This window comes from Erpetoichthys calabaricus, chromosome 10, assembly GCF_900747795.2.
Source record: "Erpetoichthys calabaricus chromosome 10, fErpCal1.3, whole genome shotgun sequence".
NCBI classification, from domain to species: Eukaryota; Metazoa; Chordata; class Cladistia; order Polypteriformes; family Polypteridae; genus Erpetoichthys; species Erpetoichthys calabaricus.
Window position 1 is genome coordinate 8,772,524 of NC_041403.2, and position 24,014 is coordinate 8,796,537.

Below are 24,014 nucleotides of genomic sequence, written 5' to 3' on the forward strand. Positions count from 1 at the left end.
AGGTAATACACAACATGGTCTGTGACGCAATATTCGCTCCATAAGACGCACAGACATTTCCAACCTTCTTTTGGGGAAAAAAAAGTGCGTCTTATGGTGCGAAAAATACAGTAACTGATTTGGAGGCTCATGAGGTTTGCATGGGCCTACAAACAAACAAATACTAATTTATCTCTAAAATCAAGAACCATATAAATTCAGTTAAGAAATGAATGGTCAGAAGCCATTAACTTTATTATAAACATTGTCTCCAATAAAAAAATTAATTTATTTAAGTGAAGATAGATTATTTTAAGATACTAAGTTTGGAGGCCCTAGTTACTGTCTCTATGTAGTTTGTATATTCTCATCATGTTTATGTGTGATTTCCTACACTTGCTTCAGTTTACCTCTGACATCCTAAAGATGTCCAAGTTAGACCATGCAAAGTTAAAGATTCTGAGTCACCTAAGTGAGTAAGTGAGGTTGTTTGTAATTGCACCCTGCAGTGGACTGCTATCTAATTTAGAGCTGGCACTTGCCTTATGCCCAGTGCTTTCAGGATAGACTGTTGCTTCTGCCACCCAGAACTACTGTGGCTTAACTAATGGATGGATTTGTTGTGGCATATATACAGGTGCTCTTACTGAAGACTGGAGTAGCAGTATCATCTCTAATAATATCACAATCAGGGAACTCTTTGTAGCTTCACAAACTCATGCTCAAGTGATTTGAGTTGGAGCATTTGTGGGAATGATGAGTAGTAATGAAAACATTGCAGGTGGTAAGCCTAGGTCATTGCAGTAGCTCACTATGACCACTTCCTTTTTTTTTTTCTTCTCTTCAAAGAGTGTAGCTGATTCTAAAATTAAATACTAATTGCGGAAGCAAAGGAAGAGCCTGCTTTGACATGAGAACAATTCAAGGATAAAGCAGTACAAGTAAAGAGAAGCAGGAAATATTACTAAAACAGATCATTATCAAACACATTTCAAAAAGTCCGGAAGAATGATGATTGAACAATTGCTGAGATAGACAATCAAATATTGAATAAATGTTTGTTTTTGATTAAAGGAAATGACAGTGCGTTGATTCTGATCTTAGTGGTGGTTTCGAACTTCTTCTACTTATGGATGATGGAGGCCATTGTGGTCATTGAGAACTTCAAAGCAACAGAAATTTTTCTGTAACCTTCCCCAGATTTGTGCCTTGAGACAATCCTGTCTCGGAGGTCTACAGACAATTCCTTTGACTTCATGCTTGGTTTGTGCTCTGGCATGAACTGTCAACTGTGGGACCTTATAGAGACAGGTGTGTGCCTTTCCAAATCATGTCCAGTCAACTGAATTTACCACAGGTGGACTCCATCCTTGAGATGTTTCTGCAGCTTAATTGATCAGGGGAAACAGGATGCACCTTAGCTCAATTTTGAGCTTCATGGCAAAGGCTGTCAATACTTATGTACATGTTCTTTCTCAATTTGTTTATTTTTAATAAATTTGCAAAAATCTCAAGTAAACTTTTTTCACGTTGTCATTATGGGGTGTTGTGTGTTGAATTCTGAGGAAAAAAATGAATTTAATCCATTTTGGAATAAGGCTGTAAAATAAGAAAATGTGGAAATAGTGATGTGCTGTGAATACTTTCCGGATGCACTGTGTGTGTGTGTATATATATATATATATATATATATACATTTTTATATATATATATTTACATTTTTATATATTTGTATATTTTAGCTGCAGAAATTGCTTTGCTCGGCGAGTCATTATGCTCCTTATAAATTTCTGCTTTTACAGAAGAACTCATTGTTTTATGTAGATGTTCTAATTGCCTGCCGTATGCATAGTTCAGGGGTAAGCCAAGGTGCTTAATGTGTGAGGAAAACAAAGTTGGATTTTAAATGAGGCACCTCATCACACTGCGGCGGACTGGCACCCTGCCCAGGGATTTGTTCCTGCCTTGCGCCCTGTGTTGGCTGGGATTGGCTCCAGCAGACCCCAGAGACCCTGTGTTAGGACATAGCGGGATGGATAATGACTGACTGACTGACTGACCTCATCCTATTCAGATGCTGGGATAATATTATTAAAGTAAACCAGTTGGCCAACATTAGACAAATGTGGATTAGCAGAACTGTCTAACAGCTCCATTAAAGAGGCAATATGATATTCTGCATTTCTGAAAGTAGTAATGCTCTTTTCAGGGGACTGGTGTAAATTAACTGATTCATTAAAAAAGACTGCTATATAGTCTGATATCACCAAATCCAATCCTGATAAATTTATAAAAAGAGACAACAGTTGAGTATATTAAACATGCTGACATACATTAAGGGAATCAAGTAAATTTAAAAAATCGAAGCCCAGCTTTATTGCAGTTTCAAAATGAATATGGAAATCGTTCAGTTCAAGCAATATAAGGCATAACAAACAAACATACCAGCAATTTAGATAAGTTAGAAAGAAATTCAGACAGTGATTTAGAGGGAGGATGATAAATAACTCATATCTATTTGATGACCTTTGCTTTAGGTTAATGCATGATGGTTTTGATTGGGTGGTGTTCTACTGCAGCAGAGTAGAGCCATCAGCAACAGATATAAATCCTTCAATGACTGTCAGGCTCCGGTTAATAAGGAAAATAAGGATTTTTGTTTGTATAGTTTTTCACTAGCATGTTTATGGATATCAAGGCCTTTCAGGAAAGGACTACGGTCTTTAAGTACACTATGTGTGAACTATATGTGAACTGCTAGCAGCAGTGCCAGTTTTGATACATCTGAAAAGAAAAAAAAATCTACCAGAAGAATGACCCGAAGACTGAAACTTTCCTTGTGAAACTATCAGAGCTCTGTAATTGCAGACGTGAGTTGCTACGGATTAACTGCATCATCTTCTAAGGTAAGAAAATTGGTTTTCCTTCGGCAGTTATGCATGGATGTCATTCGCCTTTCTATTGAAAAGCGTAAACAGATATCTAATATTATGTTTTGCCACAATTTGGGTCCTGGATGTAAAAACAATTTGAGGACATAGTTGGAAAAACTCCACTTGTCTTGAGTATCACACCTATGATACCTGGAAAAAAAACTATTTATGTGAAATAAAACAGGGTACACCTTCATTATGTAAAACCAAGTCAGATATTTAAGAGTCAATAGATTTTAAAGATCCACATCCACAACAGTTGTGCTGCACTAACTGAAAACATGGCTTACCAGAACCTTTTAAGACAGCAGCAGCTAATATTCATCAAAATAGTCTGAAAATTCCTTCTTATTACAACAAGCCTGTTTTATCTCAAAGTAATGGCCTCACTGAAAAATAAATAAATAGTTAAAAGCACTGATCAAAAACAGCCAAGCAGCTCAGAGTTATCTTAGAATGTATCAGCAACCTAGTTAACAATTTCAGCTCTGTCACTTCTGTCTATGAGCTATTGCTTGTGCTCAGTCATCCTTAGAATAAATTAGCAGCCTCAACCAGAGGTGATCATTTACAGACAATTATAAGACTCAACATCAAAACAAATGCTAGGACAGGTTAGCCAAACCACTTTTACAGCTACATGAAAACAACCAGTTTTCAGGATCAAAGTCACTGGAAGCCAGGAGACATCATCCAGCCGACTAACACTGAGCAGTTATACAATATTGTGCACTGCAGAAAAATGGGTGTGTCACAGAAACTGTGGGCATCTGTTTAACACAAAAGAAGAGCATAATACAAATACTGGTGTGAGCTTGTGAATAAAATGGTCAGGACAAAACAGAACACACAAACACAGCATAACCTACTTAAGCTAGTCAAAATGAAGTAGTAATAACCTTTATGCCTGTTTTGGACTTAAAACTGTATAATTTATGTTGGTCTCTATGCTTAAAACAGCTGAATATTTACAGGTATAAACATTTGCTTATTTTTTTAAAGGAGGATGCACTGTTTCCATGCAAATATTGCAGTAAGCTTAACTATTATACAAGCCGATGGTTCAGTTTTTTTTTTTTCTTCTGAAAACAAAGGTGTATTGTAACAAATCTGCTTATTCCGGAGAGTAATGCAATTGAACTTTTTTTTTCTCCTGTCTTTTGATTCTTTTGTATTTTGTGCTTTGGGCATAATTATATGTAAAATGATGAGTATAGTGTATTATAGCTGATATATATAACCATGTACAAAGTGAAACAATCAAAAGGTTCATGACCAGGACAGAGTTTGAAAGGCCTATTGAGGTGGAGTCAACTACTCTACTTGGATGACCTTAGGAGTGCAAAGGAGTAGATTAAAAAGTGTATGTGTATATGTATGTGTATGTATATACAGTGTGTATGTGTGTGTGTATATATATGTATGTGTGTATATATATATATATATATATATATATACAGTCCATCTGGAAAGTATTCACAGCGCATCACTCTTTCCACATTTTGTTATGTTACAGCCTTATTCCAAAATGGACTAAATTCATTTTTTTCCTCAGAATTCTACACACAACACCCCATAATGACAACGTGAAAAAAGTTTACTTGAGGTTTTTGCAAATTTATTAAAAATAAAAAAGCTGAGAAATCCCATGTACATAAGTATTCACAGCCTTTGCTCAATACTTTGTCAATGCACCTTTGGCAACAATTACAGCCTCAAGTCTTTTTGAATATGATGCCACAAGCTTGGCACACCTATCCTTGGCCGGTTTCGCCCATTCCTCTTTGCAGCATCTCTCAAGCTCCATCAGGTTGGATGGGAAGCGTCGGTGCACAGCCATTTTAAGATCTCACCAGAGATGTTCAATTGGATTCAAGTCTGGGCTCTGGCTGGGCCACTCAAGGACATTCACAGAGTTGTCCTGAAGCCACTCCTTTGATATCTTGGCTGTGTGCTTAGGGTCGTTGTCCTGCTGAAAGATGAACCGTCGCCCCAGTCTGAGGTCAAGAGCGCTCTGAAGCAGGTTTTCATCCAGGATGTCTCTGTACATTGCTGCAGTCATCTTTCCCTTTATCCTGACTAGTCTCCCAGTCCCTGCTGCTGAAAAACATCCCCACAGCATGATGCTGCCACCACCATGCTTCACTGTAGGGATGGTATTGGCCTGGTGATGAGCGGTGCCTGGTTTCCTCCAAACGTGATGCCTGGCATTCACACCAAAGAGTTCAATCTTTGTCTCATCAGACCAGAGAATTTTCTTTCTCATGGTCTGAGAGTCCTTCAGGTGCCTTTTGGCAAACTCCAGGCGGACGTGATTTTCTGAAGTCCACGATTATCTCTTTTGTCTTGTCGACATTGAGAGATAGATTGTTGTCTTCACACCATGCAGACAGCTGTGTTTGTGGATGTAATTTTGGTCAGTGCAGTGATTTATATAATTCATTTAGATAATTGCTAAGGAAGGAAGAGAAGGTAACGAAAGTAAAGAAAGCGATCACAATCGAAACGAAGAAGGAAATTGTGTGGAAATACGAGAGTGGCGTTCGTGTGACCGATCTCGCTAATATGTACAGCATGTCGAAATCCACCATCTCGACAATTTTACAAAGAAAAGAATTCTATAGCTCCTTCCAAACAATAACCAACTTCCATTTCATTCTCCTCCTCCTCCCTTCCTGGAAGCCAAAGATGTCAACTTAAATGGTGAGTACAGTATGAAATTGTTGTTTCTGGTAGGCTAGGTACTTTTTATAACTTTTTGGTTAGTACATTAGAAAAATTATTGATGTTCTTGGTAAATTATGCACATTATACAACCCTTTTTTTATTAAAAACAGTTAAGTGTTGCTGTGGGAGGTTCGGAACACATTAAGGGCATTTCCATTATTTCTTATGGGAAAAATAGTCTTGACTTACGAACTCAATTCGTTTGCAAGGGCTGGTTGTAACTCAAGTTGGTTGTAAGTCAAGGGTCCACTGTAATGTCAGGGCAGCTAGGACCAAGCATTAGCTCTTAAAAAGTACTGACTCTTTAAATTTTACAAAGGACCATCTTGGAGAAGGTTTTGGCCACAGCAAAAAAAAAACCAAAAACAAACCCATAGGGACAGTATCACCTAGCTGATGTGCAGTCTTACATTTATAGCACACTTGCCACTTAATGTTCAAGCAAAAAAGTTACACATTAGTCTCATCAGAACACAAGACTTTCTTCCACATCTTTGCAGTAGTTTCCAAGATTTAGAAGTCCTTGAGGAGCAACTTTTTTTTTTTTTTTTTTTTGTTTGTCAGCTATGGCTTACCACTGTTTGTTAAAGGCCTGTTTGTGTGCAGTGTATTGGAGATTATTAAGCTGTAAACTTCCTCTTCAGTTGTCTCCACTTACTTTTGCAACTCGGTCAGAGTCATAAGTGGTGTTACAGTAGCCTCTGTCACAAGTGTCATTCTTGTCTGATGCCTACGTTTAGAACTGTGGCCTGACCTAAGCAGTGTGGCTGTAGTTTAATTTTTTTCCATGTCCATGTGATGGACTGCACTGAGCTCTGAGTTACAGTATGTTCCGTGCCTTTGAAATGGTCTTGTACCCTTCCCAACGTTTGTATATCTGTATCATTTATCTTCATTTTATTTTGCTTTGTGGAAAACTCTACAATAATGTTGGACCTTCGCGAGAAAGGAGGGATTTATACTCGTAAATGAACTGAGGACTGGTGATCCACCCATCACCCACACAGGTGGAGATGTCAACAAGTTGGGTGAGTGGTAAGACAATACACTGCACCTGAGCAAAGTTTGTAAAATAATAATAATAATAAGGCTAAGAGTAGGAATACTTTCTAAATCTCACTATTTAGATTTTTCCTTTGTATCAAAGTTTTTAAAAATTTTCAGTTTATTTCTTTTGATTTTACGTGATGTATTCTGTTTTGTAGATCAGCTGAAAAAAAATTATTTAATATATGTGAAAGTAGTTTTGTAGGCTTAGTGCTTTTTTTAAGGCACCATACATATTTTACAGATGGAGTACAGGCTCAGTAACTAACATGTTCAGGTTTACACCCAGGTCGGGTTGGGGGTCATGCATTGGTACAGTGTGTTGCCACACCCACCACATGACGAAACAGCTCGTGATCCTGGTTGGCAATCCCCCCCCCAGGCAGATACGTGGTCCAGTCCCACCCTCTGGAAATCATCCTCTATCTGCTGCAGCCAGGTATTACGTGAGCGTCCCCTTGGCCTGGTCCAGACACTCTGGTCCTCAGCAGTGAGGAGCCAGATCACCCTCGTGGCCGTTGTGCCATAACTGATGCTCCCTCACAAATCAGGCAATGTACATCTGACCACATGGTCGCACCCAAGTGAATAAAATCCACTGCTTTAGACACTAGGCCACACAAGCCTACTAAATATGAAATCACATAAAATTAATTATAACTAAATGCAGTTAATTTGATTAACTTAAGTATAACCATATTTTTTTTTCTTAGCCATGAATTAGGCTAGCTTGATGCTAAGTATGCAACTTGTATGCATGTGTAAAAAAGGAAACTGGTAGAATGGAACATGGCAGGTTTTGGAAAAAACAAAAAGTTTAGTTTATAATCAGCTTTAGACTTTGAATTATTGAGTAACTACATTTTAGACATGCTAAGTAAGTAAAAGAGAAATAATTCTTATTAGTCAAAAATGCCTTTAAGAATTTTAAATCAAAGTTTAATTTCGGTTTAGAACATGGGCAATTTAAGAGACCGACAACTGACAAGTAAAAATTAACCTAAGGTGGACCTGGGGATTTCCAAATGGATTCCTACAACAATACAGCAGTGTAACTGCCTTCCGTATAAACAAGTGAAATAAAAGTTCCATTTAGAAAAGGTGTGTTTGTCACCTTAAGGTGGAAAGAGAAGAATAAGATATTTGACAAAGTGCAAACTATAAAATATCCTATTACAAAGGTCTTTGCAGACTGGTTATGGAATTTTCTTAACGTGTAATCACACTTTCTTTTGGAAAACAGGATATCTCAAGATTGCTTCAAATGATTTACTCCTCTTACTTTTTGCAGTATTAGAGGAGAAGCTTCATTTAATTAAATAATGAATAACAATAGTTAAAATGTTTGCCAGTGAATATTTAAGCATGTTCATTGGTGGTAGTTTTGTTTTGTGGGCAAAAAAGTAACTCCTGTATACTAACATATGTTCATACAAATTTTGCCCTGTAGTATATACTAGCTGAAATACCCGGTGTTGCCCGGGAGGATAAAAAAATATTGTGTTTTTTTTTAATTAGATTTTTCTCAAACAATTAAAAAAAAAAAAAAAAAACACAACTTTAAAAATAAAAACAAATGACTCACTAAAGTGCTTGTATTATTTACCGAAGTGCCTTGTTATATGCATATTTGTGAATTTCTCCTTGGGATTAATAAATCTATCTATCTATCTATCTATCTATCTATCTATCTATCTATCTATCTATCTATCTATCTATCTATCTATCTATCTATCTATCTATCTATCTATCTATCTATCTATCTATCTATCTATCTATGCAATATTTTTAGTTTTTCCATCTTTAGCTAATATTTAAAGGTTCTTAGGACTTCCTACCCTTGAACGTGCCACATAAAGTTGTCCATGTGAAAAACAGGCTGTGTCCAAATTGATTCCAGTAATTTTCAATGATTGTCCAAACGTTTCTTAGCATCAAGTGGATGATAACAGACATACAAGACCGAATCTTCAATTAGTCTGTTCCAATTGAAATTCTTTTACAATCAATTAAAGGTTAAATATTTTACCTATATAAATGAATAACAGCAACAACAACATTTATTTCTATAGCACATTTTCATACAAACAATGTAGCTCAAAGTGCTTTACATGATGAAGAAATAGAAAAAAAAAACAAAATAAATAAGAATTAAAATAAGGGAACACTAATTAACATAGAATAAAAGTAAGATCCGATGGTCAGGGAGGACAGAAAAAACAAAAAAACTCCAGACGGCTGGAGAAAAAAAATAAAATCTACAGGGGGTCCGAGGCCACGAGACCACCCAGCCCCCTCTAGGCATTCTACCTAACATAAATAAGTTAAATATCATAGCTATATTTGGTCTATACTTTACCTTCGATTTTGATAACTTAATTTAATTAGTTTTTTGATTATGAATGTATTAAAAAAACAATTCCTATTTCTTTTTTACGATAAAATTATAACAGCAACACTTTAGCTACGATGTTGTGAAACAAATTACATTTAGTTAATTAATGAATAAACAAAAATTGCAAAGAGAGCAGTTGAATCCACAAAATAAGTATAGAATGTTTATGGTAGATAAAATAAAATTACTTATTTTATATATAATATAATAGATAGCCTATTTTAATCAAAATACAAGTGTGGAATACATTCAAAGTAGTGTAAAAACGATGGGAAAAGTGAAGCCTTTTTTTTTTTTGACAGATTAATTTTCATATTGTGGTGAAGTAATAAGTTTTTACATGCAGAATTTTTAACGACGTAAAAAAAGTCAATTGTTAAAATAAGAATAATGCAAGATGAAAATATAGTTAACAAAAACAAACAAATAATACTACAGATATTTCTTGATAAAACTGTTGGTTGCTTTTACGGAACACACCAGAAACGTTCCGAGCGTCAACTGGATGATAACATACATACAAGACTGTGAGATTGTTATAGTCTGCTTTATATACAACATATATATATAAATATATGGTGGCTCGAGTCACAATGACAGAATTGAGTCCCAAAAATAGTTGGGATGCCAACCTGGCCAACTCTTTTTAATTTCAAAAGCAACAGGGCTGCGGTGTTGCTCAAACATATAGAATGCTGGCAGTCATCTCCAGTTCACCCTGTGCTGGTCGTTCTGAGTGTCAACTGGATGATAACATGCATACAAGACCGCAAGATCACCCCCCACCCTACCCAGAAGGGAGTGAGTTAGGGTTGATTTCACCCTACAGTATTTTTAGTCGACCAATGAGAAACATGTACCAAGTTTCATTAAAATCACTCCTGCTGTTCGGAAGTGATGCTGGAAGATACATACTGTACATACACACACACACACACACATACATTGACTTTTGTATATATAATATATATATATATATATATATAATATATGCATATACATATACACAGGGGGTCCTCGGGTTACAACACAGTTCCGTTCCTACAACAGTGATGTAACCCGAATTTTGGTGTAAGTCGAAACACACCCTAGCCTAAGTCACTTACCTTTTCTAACACATTTGTAGAATCATAATCTAGAACATAAAAACACAACTAAGCCACAGAAAAAGGAAAAGGACATAAATATACTGTACTGTAGTAACAGAAAAAAATGAGTGTTAAAAAAAAAAAAAAATAAATCCTTACCTTTATTCCTTTTCACGTCTCCATTTTTTTTAAGTGTTTATGGAAGTGAGTGTTGTAAACTCGAAACGTCGTATGTCGAGACATTGTAACCTGAGGACCCCCTGTATATAGATTAAAACTGCAATACCAGGCATTGTACTCTATATTTGAATTTCTAATACTAAAAAAATAAAACTTCAGAGATTAATTATCTTTAGCAACAAATTGGAGGTGCAGGCTGCTTTGGCAAAATAATCTGGTCTCGGGTGCTTCTCATGGCAAACGGCAGTGCATACATACACCATGGCTGACTGGAAACAACCAGCAATGCAGGCACACCCCATGGCAGACCGGAAAAAAATAACGGTGCCATTCGCTGAGAGTGAAGCACATTGCATTGCACAGGCGAGTCGGACATGCAGCAACTACAATATACAATGTAGGCGTGACAAATATGAACTGTTGCCTGGGTAAACTGATGTCTGCTTAGGTTTTTATAGCAGACTGGTCATTTTCAGTGCATCACTCCAGTTGCAAAACAAAGTCATCCACATTGTCTTGTCATGAAAGTACAAGATCTGCGACATTAGCTCAGCATCAAGCCAAAATCAGGAGCCGTATTATTGACGATGAACAAGAAGCAGTGAGATGACAGGATACTGTCACACATATCAAAGCAGTATTTCAGCCTGAATTTAGAGCCACTGAGGACTTTGATAACACTGTGACCCATCACCATGCCGTACAGAGTGCATGGCATGAATTTAAAGTGCAGGAAGACCTTTCAGAAGAACTACATGATAGTAAGCAGGAAAAACGGGTTCATGAGACATCTTTCTTGTGGCTCTTGAGTGTTTCCTAGTATGCATTATTAGTGTTGCATGGATGGCAAAGCAAACTACCTATGGATTTGTAGATTGGTGTTACTCCTCTGTAGTTTTTAAAGTGGTGTGTAGATGGTGTGCTAGAATGGAGACACTGGATGATTGTCCAAATGTAGGTCCTGGAAGAGCTTTGCACATTTCATCCTGTCCACAGAGTGTTGGGCCAACTTTTTGCTATTCTGCACTCATTTCCTGAGTTGTGAGAGTTTTTTCCTTTTGGAGTGTTGTAAACACCCGTAGAGGTCTTAGGGTCATCAACTCTATATAGTGTTTTTTTATGAGCTGTGTATCATAAAGTTTCATAATTACCAGCATGAAAGGTGTTCTTGCATTCTAAAATTGGGACGACAAGTGTCTTGTTTCCATTCCTGTTTGTAACATTTGCAGACAGGATGTGAAGATATACCATAGCGTTAGAGAGATGCATTTTAAGGACCTACAGTTTGCATTTCTCCTGTTTTGTGGATGTTATTAGTTTCTCTGTCTCATATCCCTGTACTCAGTTTAGAAATCTGCAGAGCGTGACACACTCAATTTGAGAATCTGTGCCTCTGAGTCTGAGAAAATGGTACACTCTTAGAAATGAGTGGTTTTTCTCCCAGAAAGTGAGTGGTGAGCATCTGTTCCAAGTAGCTAGGTAATATGTTAAACTAGTGTGGAAGGAATTGTAAGAGAGACAAATGATTCAATAAAATATAAAATGCTTTAAATAAGAAAGATGGCTGGTTATTCATTGTTTGTAGTAAAGCACATTTTAAATTCTGTCTCAAAATAAAACCAGTTTTAATAAGTAACTGTTAGTAAATCAATGTTATATGGTGTCAAAGTAAGCTCTCTATTAAAGACAAAGAAACTTTCATTTACAAATATCACAGTTTAGGTTATGTATAGTTTTATTAAGCGCAAATCTAGTTTAACTAGAATTTTGTGAAATGATTTACTTGGATGTTTGGAGTATCATGAGTATCGTGAGTATTAAGACTAGCGTTGGATCGATACAAATAGTTTGACTTTGGTGTCAATACCAACTTTTGGACCTCAGTACTGGTACCAAAATGGAAAAGCAAATAACTGATAACTCCAAAACCCTAACTCCAGCCTTCCTGGTGCACTGCACTATGCACTGCTTTCTTCTTGACATCACTGAAGTCCCAATTGTATCGGAAGTAGTGAAGTTCCGATCACGTCTAAGCATGCAGTTTCATTTGTAACATATATGAAACAAATGTTTCCCCTCTCAGCTGCAAGTGGGGTGGTTGTTAATTGGGATTGAGAGGAAAGCTGACATTTACTTCCCATATCAAAAAATCATTAAATGCTGGTACCGTATAATTTTTTAAAATTTGGGCTTTTATGTAATTTTGAAATGTACTGTACAACCTTAATTAAGACATCCATCTATCCATCCATCCATCCATTTTCCAACCCGCTGAATCCGAACACAGGGTCACGGGGGTCTGCTGGAGCCAATCCCAGCCAACACAAGGCAGGGAACCAATCCTGGGCAGGGTGCCAACCCACCGCAGGACACACACAAACACACCCACACACCAAGCACACACTAGGGCCAATTTAGAATCACCAATCCACCTAACCTGCATGTCTTTGGACTGTGGGAGGAAACCGGAGCGCCCGGAGGAAACCCACGCAGACACGGGGAGAACATGCAAACTCCACGCAGGGAGGACCCGGGAAGCGAACGCGGGTCACCTAACTGGGAGGCAGCAGCGCCACCACTGCCCTTTAATTAAGACATACATTTTTAATTTAGGGCTGTGCTGTAGCCAGTCACTGAGATAGCTATTGATACACTGAGATAAAAAAGCAATATGGAATTCCTTAACCTGGGGCGCAATAACTTCTAGGACTCTAAGTAGAATACAGACAACCCCAATTGTGAAAACTAAATAGAAAAATCTTCACTGTTTAACTGGCATGTCTTTATTTTCTATAGTGCACACTTTCTCTTGAGGATTTATAAAGAAGAGTAGCCTTCACAGTAGAAAGATAAAAATGCAGGATACTCTAGTCATAAAAGTCCAGTTACACCGGTAAAATAAGCCACAGAAATAAATGGAGCAGTAATTGTAACATGTAGACACCAAGAGAAATACACAGAGGAAAATATTAAAAGAAATAGAAAGTTTTGGATGTTATTGAGCTAGACTTTATACAGTGGAACCTCGGGTCACGACTGTAATTCGTTCCAAAACTCTGGTCGCAACCCGATTTGGTCGTGACCTGAAGTAATTTCCCCCATAGGATTGTATGTAAATACAATTAATCCGTTCCGGACCGTACGAGCTGTATGTAAATATATATATTTTTAAAGATTTTTAAGCACAAAAACAGTTAATTATACCATAGAATGCACAGTATAATTAGTAAACTAAATGTTTGTTTACTTCTTCTGCTTGGGCTCTCGCGCTCTCTCTCTCGCTGCACAGGGAGAGACTGAACACGTGTGGAAATCATCGGCGTATACAAACCGGAAGGGAAACTGGCTTGTTCGTCACCCGAGTGTGTGGTCGTGAACAGATGCAAAAGTTTGGCAAACTTTTTGGTCGTAACCCAATTTGTATGTGGTCCGAGACATTCGTGACCTGAGGTTCCACTGTATAACTAGGGCAACTAGTAAAGCAACTTAACAAAAAGTCAAGCAAAATGAATAGTGTATTTACTTAAATACAGGAAAACAATGATAATACGCTACTGGATGGTAGTGGTGGTGGTCATTATGGTAATGAAGTTATAATAAACATGAAGCAGATCATTTAAATGGAAGTCAAATATATCGGGGAGGGAAAAAATTAAGTGAAGGCCATCTCAAAAACAGAAAGACTACACTGAAGTGAATCATGCATAATGTTACAGCAGAAAGACAAAAAATGAAAGCACTATCACCATGCCACCTCATTCTAAACAAATATAGTGCCAGGCAAGAAAAATACATAAAAATATGCCCTTTTATTATATGATGAATTAAACCATTCAAACAATTTTCAGGATGTTGTATTTGAAGTAGTAGCGGTTTTCTTCCACATATCCAATAGGGTGGGCGGCTCTGTTCTTGGAGTCCTGTGGTATTTGCAGATTTCGTTCTTATTAAGTTCCTTTCCTTTAGAGATCAGTCTCTGCTATTAATTTAATTTCTAATTCAATCAGATGGCTTTGTAAAATGCCCAGTCTGCAACATCAGACTTCCCAATATTATGTATTTTATTGTTGTAATAATGAAAAATATTGGCATACCTCTTCATGAACAAATGTTCTGTACATTTTTATCACCATTTCACACATTCACTTGTTACATTCTGAGGTGTTGTCTCTTTCTCTGTCTCTTTTTTTTTTTTTTTTTACTTTTCAGCTAACAATAAACTGCAAAATGATAGGCCCACAACTAAATTAGTACCTTTTGCCAATGTGATTATTTGGAATATATTTTAAATAAAGTATTGAGAAAAAAAAAACTGGAGAATAATGCTCCATTAGCATAAGAATTGTCATTTCATTAAGGAAGTCATTGGGCCTGTAAATATGCAGTGTAAGTGTGTAAAACTGTTGGCAGCATGATGTAGTGGTTAAGGCTTTGAATCCTGAAATTGGAGTTTCAATGCCCACTCTTGACACTGTGTGACTTTTAACTGCCTTCGCTTCAATTGGAAGACCAAAGAAAATGTGACCAGTTGCATCTCAAATGTTGTAAGTTGACATCCAAATAAGTAAATGTAAATACAGTTGACTGAACAAAGAGAAATTAAAAGTTAATTTGGGTAGCCCACATCATCATTGTAATTTGGGTCACAATGCTGAGCTGTAATATTTGAAGGAGACACCCCAATGGCTTAAAAAACACATTTGAATACTTTCTTGTTTTTGCTCAAATGAACTTGACGGATTCTATAGTCTCTTCTCCTTTGACCATGTTTTAAGCCTGTGAACTAAAGACTACTGTTCAAACATTTTAAAATAAAATGCTGGAGAGAAGGCAAAAATATCAGACTGGTGTAAAATTGCAAAATTCCTAGAATAATGAAGGTGTCTGAGCATGAACACAATGGCTGGCTAAATCATGGCTGATCCATTGCAGTTTTTATGTGCTTCAGATTACTGAAGTGTTTGTACTTAGCAACGTGAACTTTTTCTCAGTGTTTTTTCCTTATTTTTCAAAGCTCCTAGGGTATGTTATTAGTGTGTTGTGCTTAAATACATGGTTACAAGGTTAGCCAATACTTCCTGATTACTCTTGCTTTAAACATTAAGCATAATGTTATAGATAGTTTGGTCCACTTCCAGTTTGCTTATTGGTATAATTGGTGACCAATTATTGGTTTATGCCGATGACATATCTTTTGTACTTCACACTGTCCTGGCACTCCTGGATAATAAAAATTATGCTTCTTATCTGAATTACAGATAGTATAAAGCATCTCCGGGCTCCACTTTCTCTTTAATCCCATCCCTTTGTGCACACAGATAATTTTGCTGTTTTTAAGAGCTCTGTTTTCAAATGTCGTTTCATTGCACTGTTGCTTTAAAGAAGCAACTGAAGGTTCAGATGAGTTATTGTATATGCACTTCATGTTTCACAAATGTGCTGTGATAAAATATCAAAATATTAATAAAAAAAGAACAAAGTAATGATGTATAGGTTTAATCCACATTTTTGTATATCTTAATATGTGGTTATTTTATATGTGTAACACTGGTCTACAAAAAAAGTATTTTTTGTTTGCTACTGGGAGCTTCAGAGCAACTCTTTATTAAGTTTTTTACACTGATTTCATATATGAAATCGGAATTAAGCTAGCACGTCATATTTTTGAAATACACATCATTGACGTTTTGACACTTTTGAATATCAATAAAATATATCAGCACGATATCTGGAGTTTGGACTCTGTCCCACCAAAATTGTTTTGATGTGTTTATTCTGAAAACGAACCAGAAGACGATACCAGACACACATTAAAGTATATTTATGTCAATTTACCTCAATATAAAAGTGAGGTCAGCATGCCCAAAAATGTTGGAGGCACTCGCTTTTGCACTTGTACTGCACATCCGTCTCTCTTTGCAAGAACCAACAATAGTCACCCATCATGCTTGGAGTGAATTTTCCCTGATATCAGTTTTCCATCGCCTTTACTGTATATCGTAATAAAATCATTTCCCATACTCATCTCTGACATCACTTAGATTTGGTAGAAAAAAGTCGAGATGAGAATGTAAAAAATGCGTCTTCAGTGACATTCTGGCTCCCGTAAGCTAATATACTTTCAGCAGGTTCTCCGCAAGCTCTGTATAATTCTCTGCTCTGTGCTTGTCAAGAAAATTCTGGACAACCTGCATGAATGAGGGCGCTGATTCAGTGGCCTTCAGTTTCTTTTTGAACTCATTGTCAAGCATCAGTTCACTGATTTCAGAGCCAACAAAAACACCTTCCTTAATTTTGGCTTCACTTTTCTTGAGACCAAACTTATTTCTTAAATGCTGAAATGCACTGCCTTTACTGTCCAGTCACCCTAGTTGTCCAAGACCTGGAACATCATAACTAAAAAATGGATCATGCTGGACAAAAACGGTTTTCAGATTTGGAGTCAGCAAGTGAAATTTGTTAAAGTACAGGTGAAAGAATCCCAGTAGCAAAATGCTTGTTGACCAGTGTGTAATTGAACCTTATTTTTTGGATAATTTGGTAGCCCTTGTGTGGTGAATGATGAAACAAGGATTAGGCTAACAACTGAGAAGACTGGAATGCATTTTTTTTTCTGAAGAAACATTTCCCCACCTAAGGAACAGAGAGATTTGCAAAAGATACCTGATTAGTGATGATTTTTGTTGTTAAATTTTTTTTAAAGCTGAGGCTCGTAAGTCAAAATGTTAACATTGCGCCCAGATGTCTTTTTTTTCAGATTTACATTGTGTTCTTTTTATTGGTTGATTAGTTGGAAAAATAACAATATCTGTGTCATATCAAAGTATAAAAATTAAGTACTTGTTTGGTTACTTTGAGATATATAGGGATATTACACTTTTATGACTGATTTTTGTGACAAGTATTATACTACAGTTTCAATTCCTTTATTTAACTCATTATACACTAAGTTGTTTTGGCATTACGGCACCTAAATTACATACCCAAAAATAAATGGCTATTACTGTGCTTATGAAATAATGGAGCAGAAAATGGCTGAAGAGTAGCGAGTACAACACTTCAGACTTTTAAAAGAAAGTATTTGTATGATTAAAAACCTTTCTTTACACCAATATTAACCAAATAAAATACAATAAAAATGGTGCTTTAAGGGATTTCTCTCCAAAAACATTTTACAGTACATAACCAAGACTTTTTATGATGCACAACCCTGAAATCAAATTTTTTTTGTGCACCAATATGTAAGTAGTTAAAAGTCAGAAATGTGTCCATGACTTACATGTAGTTAAAAATAAAAAAAAGGATTGCTGCCAAAGTGCATAGAGCTCCTATATTGCTTCAGCTATTTATATAGTATAGATGATAAGACACAATAGCAACCTGTCATATAGCACAGAAAGACCAACTGTATGTCCATGTAAGTTTTTTTTATAATATGACATTCTTAAATCTGCTTAGTCCAGTTCAGGGGTGTGAGCGACTGGAACTTGTCCCTGCGGTACTGGGTCATAGTCAGGAAATAACCCTGGACTGGGAAACAGCAGTCTGTCACCAGGCGCACACATCCACACACTCTCTGATAGCCAGTTTAATGCACACAATTATCCTAATCTGCATGGCTTTGGGATGTAGTAGGTCAACCCACTGCAGGAGCTGGGAACATAGATAGAACTGTGAACTTTAATTTGTCTTCATTGGAAAACTGGGCATTTTACAGAAGCTCTTTAATACATCAATAGATAAAAATTATATAAAATACACACACACATGCTATGATCTGAAAACACACCAGAATCACAAAAAAGCAAAAATTTAAAAAGAGAAAATTTCTGACTTGATAGTCCCAATGTGAGACAATACAGGCATATTACAGTTGGTATAAAGGAGTCCCAGTAGGGTTTCTTAAAACACTTCTGCTGATTGATTCATAGGCTTAAAGTACTTGGTAGATAGATAGATACTTTATTAATCCCAAGGGGAAATTCACATACTCCAGCAGCGACATATTGATAAAAAAAAACAATATTAAATTAAAGAGTGATAAAAATGCAGGTATAACAGACAATAACTTTGTATAATGTTAGCGTTTACCCCCCGGGTGGAATTGAAGAGTCGCATAGTGTGGGGGAGGAACGATCTCCTCAGTCTGTCAGTGGAGCAGGACGGTGACAGCAGTCTGTCACTGAAGCTGCTCCTCTGTCTGGAGATGAACCTGTTCAGTGGATGCAGTGGATTCTCCATGATTGATAGGAGTCTGCTCAGCACCTGTCACTCGGCCACGGATGTCAAACTGTTCAGGTCTGTGCCTACAATAGAGCCTGCCTTCCTCACCAGATTGTCCAGGCATGAGTCGTCCCTCTTCTTTATGCTGCCTCCCTAGCACACCACCGCGTAGAAGAGGGCGCTCACCACAACTGTCTGATAGAACATCTGCAGCATCTTATTGCAGATGTTGAAGGACACCAGCCTTCTAAGAAAGTATAGTCGGCTCTGTCCTCTCTTGCACAGAGCATCCATATTGGCAGTCCAGTCTAATTTATCATCCAGCTGCACTCCCAGGTATTTATATGTCTGTACCCTCTGCACACAGTCACCTCTGATGATCACGGGGTCCATGAGGGGCCTGGTCCTCCTAAAATCCACCACCAGCTCCTTGGTTTTGCTGGTGTTCAGGTGTAGTTGGTTTGAGTCGCACCATTTAACAAAGTCCTTGATTAGGTTCCTATACTCCTCCTTCTGCCCACTCCTGATGCAGCCCACGATAGCAGTGTCGTCAGTGAACTTTAGCACGTGGCAGGACTCCGAGTTGTATTGGAAGTCCGATGTATATAGGCTGAACAGGACCGGAGAAAGTACAGTCCCCTGCGGCGCTCCTGTGCTGCTGACCACAATGTCAGACCTGCAGTTCCCGAGATGCATATACTGAGGTCTATCTGTAAGGTAGTCCACGATCCATGCCACCAGGTATGAATGTACTCCCATCTCTGTCAGCTTGGTGTTAGTTTGTCAGAGAGAGTTTATTCTCTCCACACAGAAAACAACCAAATGCAAGATTCTGCTTAAGGATGATGGATCTGTGAGACACCAATATATACCACTGTGCTGTATTTGTGACCAGTATCGATTTATCTTCTGTACATTACAAGTAGATTCTTAATTATTAAGTTGTTGTTAAAGTCTGAATATATAATAGGCAAAACCAGTAATGGAGGGGATAAGAAGCTTCTATCCAGCACAGATTCTAGAGAACAGGGCCTCTGTGACCCCAGTTTAGAATTCAATTTACCAGGCCAAAGTACTGTATACCTTCAAAAATACAGTAAAAATAAAACAGTATTGAACACAAAACCACATTATGTACTATCCACTTCCATTCCATTCTCTTCAAGGTATGCTGTGGTGTTCTCTGATGTGAACAAATTCCGGCTTATCATGTATATGTTATATAGGTTTAGGGGCCATATGTATGAAACCTTGCTAAGATTCCATACTAAAAATTTGCGCATGCTCAAAATATAAAAATGGCTTTTGCATAAAAAAAACTCAAATTCATAGAACTGTACATACACCACTTGCTACTCCAAGTTACTTTGTAAATCTCAAATCAACTTCAGGCTATGTGCTTGTGCACACATTTTTAGCCACTTGTTGTCACCTTCCTCCAGTAGCCATGTGTGGCTTAGAAAGCCTTTTTTTAATAATCATGATCTAATTACCATATAAATTTGGCCATGTTCCTGAATGACCTTTTTCCTGAAAACCATGGGAGAACACAGAAAATGAAACTGAAGTGATTGTTAACTTGAGGTGGTACTGACCTGAGTAAAATAATCTTTTTGCTGGTTTCTCTGTGTGAGTCTCAAGTAAAAGAGAAAAAATAAATGAGTGGAGAGAGCAAAAAAAAAAAAAAGATTTTTGCCAAGTAAATGTCAATGTTACACTGCATTGAAGTCACTTTACTTTCAATATGCAACATCCAAACATCTTTGAATTGCAGTTGTGTTGATGTCTTGAGGGACATCATCTGTACAAACTGAGTCATCTATGCCCTCATTTTATCATATCCCAGGTGGCAGAGGTAGTCTATTGTTTCTGCACTATGTTGTGCATTGCTACACATTAGCTATCGCAATGCAGCAAACCTTTGTGGGGCTGTATAGCAGTGTGACATGCTACTCAAGCAGGGAGTTTTCAGGGGGTTAAAATTTTTGGCTCGTGACAATGACCAGTTTATAAGCCGATTTCGACTTCTTAGAGCCATCATTACTTGAAGGTGTATGCTGAATTGGAGCCTACAATACAGAGACCATCACACAGAAAACGTGCAATCCCTGTTCTGTTGTAGGTTCTAACAACCGTAGGGTATTTGGTGACAAATGTTTTTCAGTGTGAACTGGTGGACTGGGCAGGAATCTCGCAGTCATCCATGAAGTAAGTTGTACCATCTGCATGTGATGGTATAATCAGTCCTTAAAGTGGAACAAAATAACTGCCGGATCTCTCCTTTAGTGTCCACTGGTGGTTGTCTGCTTGGTAATGTCGTACAGCCAGAGCACACCCTTTTTATTGACAAATAGATTAAGCGTATGCATTAGGTGTCATTATTAGAATTGAAGATGAGATGTCATTTAATTGTGAATTAATTGGTTCAAGAACATTGGAATGTGACTTCACTTCTCATTGAAGTACGCAGTGATATGAGATTTTCTGTTTGCTTCATTGTTTTACCATCTGGAGTTGCTAAAATGGCAACACTATAAAGGTCTGTGTAGGACTTATGAATGGTTGAAACTTTGTGTAATATTAAGCCAGTTTTCACGCCAAGTTTGTGTTTTATAAATCCTGACTTTTGTGTAAGAACTGGCTTATAGAAAGGACAGAGCCGGCTATACTTCCTTAGAAGGCTGGCGTCCTTCAACATCTGCAATAAGATACTACAGAAGTTCTATCAGACGGTTGTGGTGAGCGCCCTCTTCTACACGTGATGTGCTGGGGAGGCAGCATAAAGAAGAGGGACGCCTCATGCCTGGACAAACTGGTGAGGAAGGCAGGCTCTATTGTAGACACGGTGCTGGACAATTTGACATCCGTGGCAGAGCGACGGGCACTGAGCAGACTTCTGTCAATCATGGAGAATCCACTGCATCCACTGAACAGGATCATCTCCAGACAGAGGAGCAGCTTCAGCGACAGACTGCTGTCACCGTCCTGCTCCACTGACAGACTGAGGAGATCGTTCCTCCCCCACACTATGCGACTCTTTAATTCCACCCGGGGGGGTAAACGTTAACATTATACAAACTTATTTCTGTATACCTGCATTGTTATCACTGTTTAATTTAATATTTTCTTTATCAGCATGCTTCTGCTGGAGTATGTGAATTTCCCCTTGGGATTAATAAAGTATCTATATATCGATCGATCGAACCCTTCCAAGTGTAAGCAAGATTTATACATGAGCACTGAAGATAATTGCCATTGCAGGAAACTAAGAAGAAAACAAAAGGAAGGACCTTTGTAGTGAAAAATGAATGCAGTTTTTAAATTATTACAATAAAGATATGAAGAACCTCAGCAGATACTTTTTCAGACATCACTCATTTTGATTGTACAAGGGACGTTCCCGCACTTTTTTTCAACTCTGTTTATTAAGAATTTGAAAAACAAATCACATTACTTTTCTACATAGTCACCTTCACTTGCGATGTAATTTTCCCAGCGTCGTACCAACTTTTTAATGCCCGATTACTGCTCCTCCCGCCTTCACCGTTTGCAATGAAAATATAAAAGTGCGGAAACTATTTGAACATCCCTTGTATAAAGAGAAGCTGAAATGTAAGTATCTGGAGTGTAGACTTTTGTCCATTGTGTCCATCTGTTTATATAATCTAACTAATGACAAATTTTGGCTTGTAGCATGTGTCTGTTAGGTAGTAAGGAAGTTATAAAACTTTTAGAAGTTTTATAACACAGGTTTAAGAATTGATCATATCAACATTCATATTTTATTCACAGTTTCCATTACCTTTGCAACCTTGTATTTTAACAGTTCTTATAACACTAGTGCGAATTGACATGCCAGTTCAAAAAATCAAAAAGTGTGGGTCACATTACTCAAATCTTAATAGATGAGGGTTTTACAAAATTCACATTTGTGACAAAGAGTTTTGCTATCTAGGAGATTATCTTAAAACACACCTGTCATAGATATGAAGTGAGTGTATCAAGCTGAGATCCCACAACTTCCTGAAATAGATTCTCAAGCCTAATAATAGCCCAAATACACACCTAGACACACACACATGAATAGGCATCCGAGGACAACACACACACAAATGACTTTTAATGGCTTTGAATAAGCGATCAAGTAGTGTGGTAGACAGTAAGACGTTGGGGACTTTGAAAACTCGACTTTGTTTTTTTGGAAGAAATAAGTGGATAGGACTGGCGAGCTTTGTTGGGCTGAATGGCCTGTTCTCGTCTAGAGTGTTCTAATGCTGGTTTAACTTGGAACATGTGAGTAGCTGTAGAGAGATTGAGCATATCATTATTATCATTGTTGGTACAAGAGTCTCTGGTACAAAAGCAACATGAATGGGTTTGTCTGCCACTGAATTTTCTGTAACTGTATGCAGGTGACTGGAGTCAGAGGTACAAAAAGGATGGATGAATTAATCACTCAGTTCCAGGGAAGACAGAACTTGGATATTAACTTGTGCAGTCACACTAGATACTATCAACAGGGTATTGTAACTTCCCCCTTTTTCGCATCTTATTCAAATATCTTTTTACATTTGCCTAATAAGTGATACGGCTTTAGTGCACACCCTTGTTCCTTGTTCCGGAACTTTCTAGCCTACAGCTCATGTATCATATTCCAAGTGCAGTTTGTGTGCAAACTAAATCTGTGTGTAAACATGTAAGTAAATAAATAAATAATTATACATCATGATTTACTGATTTACAGCCAACCAAGTTGAGATGATTTGTACTTACTGTATGGCTGAGGGCCACAGGAAATCAATAGGGTAATAATGGTAAAGAAATTGCCAAAACTAGCTGTACTAATAATTCTTCCATTGTTATTATTTCAAAAGGATCACATATGTTTTCTGACTCTTAAAGGGCCCTTTAAGGTTTGTTTTGATTGGTGCTGCTCCACGTGGCCCATTCTTATGTATTGAGTCCGCAACTGCCTTACTTACATCAGTGTGTCTCAAATTTTTGGTCCTGCTTCCCAGTTTTACCGTTTAATTTTAATTGACGATCCACAAACTGCAATTGCAAACTGTCCCATTGATGTAATGAAACTTAGAAAAAGGGAAACATATTGCAAAGTGCTGCCGTCACTTCGTGAAGCAATTGTGGCAACTTGCGATCCATTGGCAGCATGATCCAGTGGTTAAGAAACACTGCTCTACGTTAACCCGGTGTACGGATGCCGAGATAGGATGTTAGGTAGAATGCCCAGAGGGGACTGGGCGGTCTCGTGGCCTGGAACCCCTACAGATTTTATTTTTTTCTCCAGCCTTCTGGAGTTTTTTTTTGTTTTTTCTGTCCACCCTGGCCATTGGACCTTACTCCTTTTTATGTTAACTAAGGTTGTCTTATTTTAATTTCTTATTTGTCTTTTATTCTTCTTTTCTTCATTATGTAAAGCACTTT

General features: G+C 37.4%; 1 protein-coding gene across 1 annotated transcript in view; it reads left to right on the plus strand.

Annotated features, from left to right (window-relative positions):
- LOC114658799 (transmembrane protein 125) overlaps window positions 1–24,014 on the plus strand; it is a 40,975-nt gene that overhangs the window by 10,733 nt on the left and 6,228 nt on the right. The window lies entirely within an intron of this gene.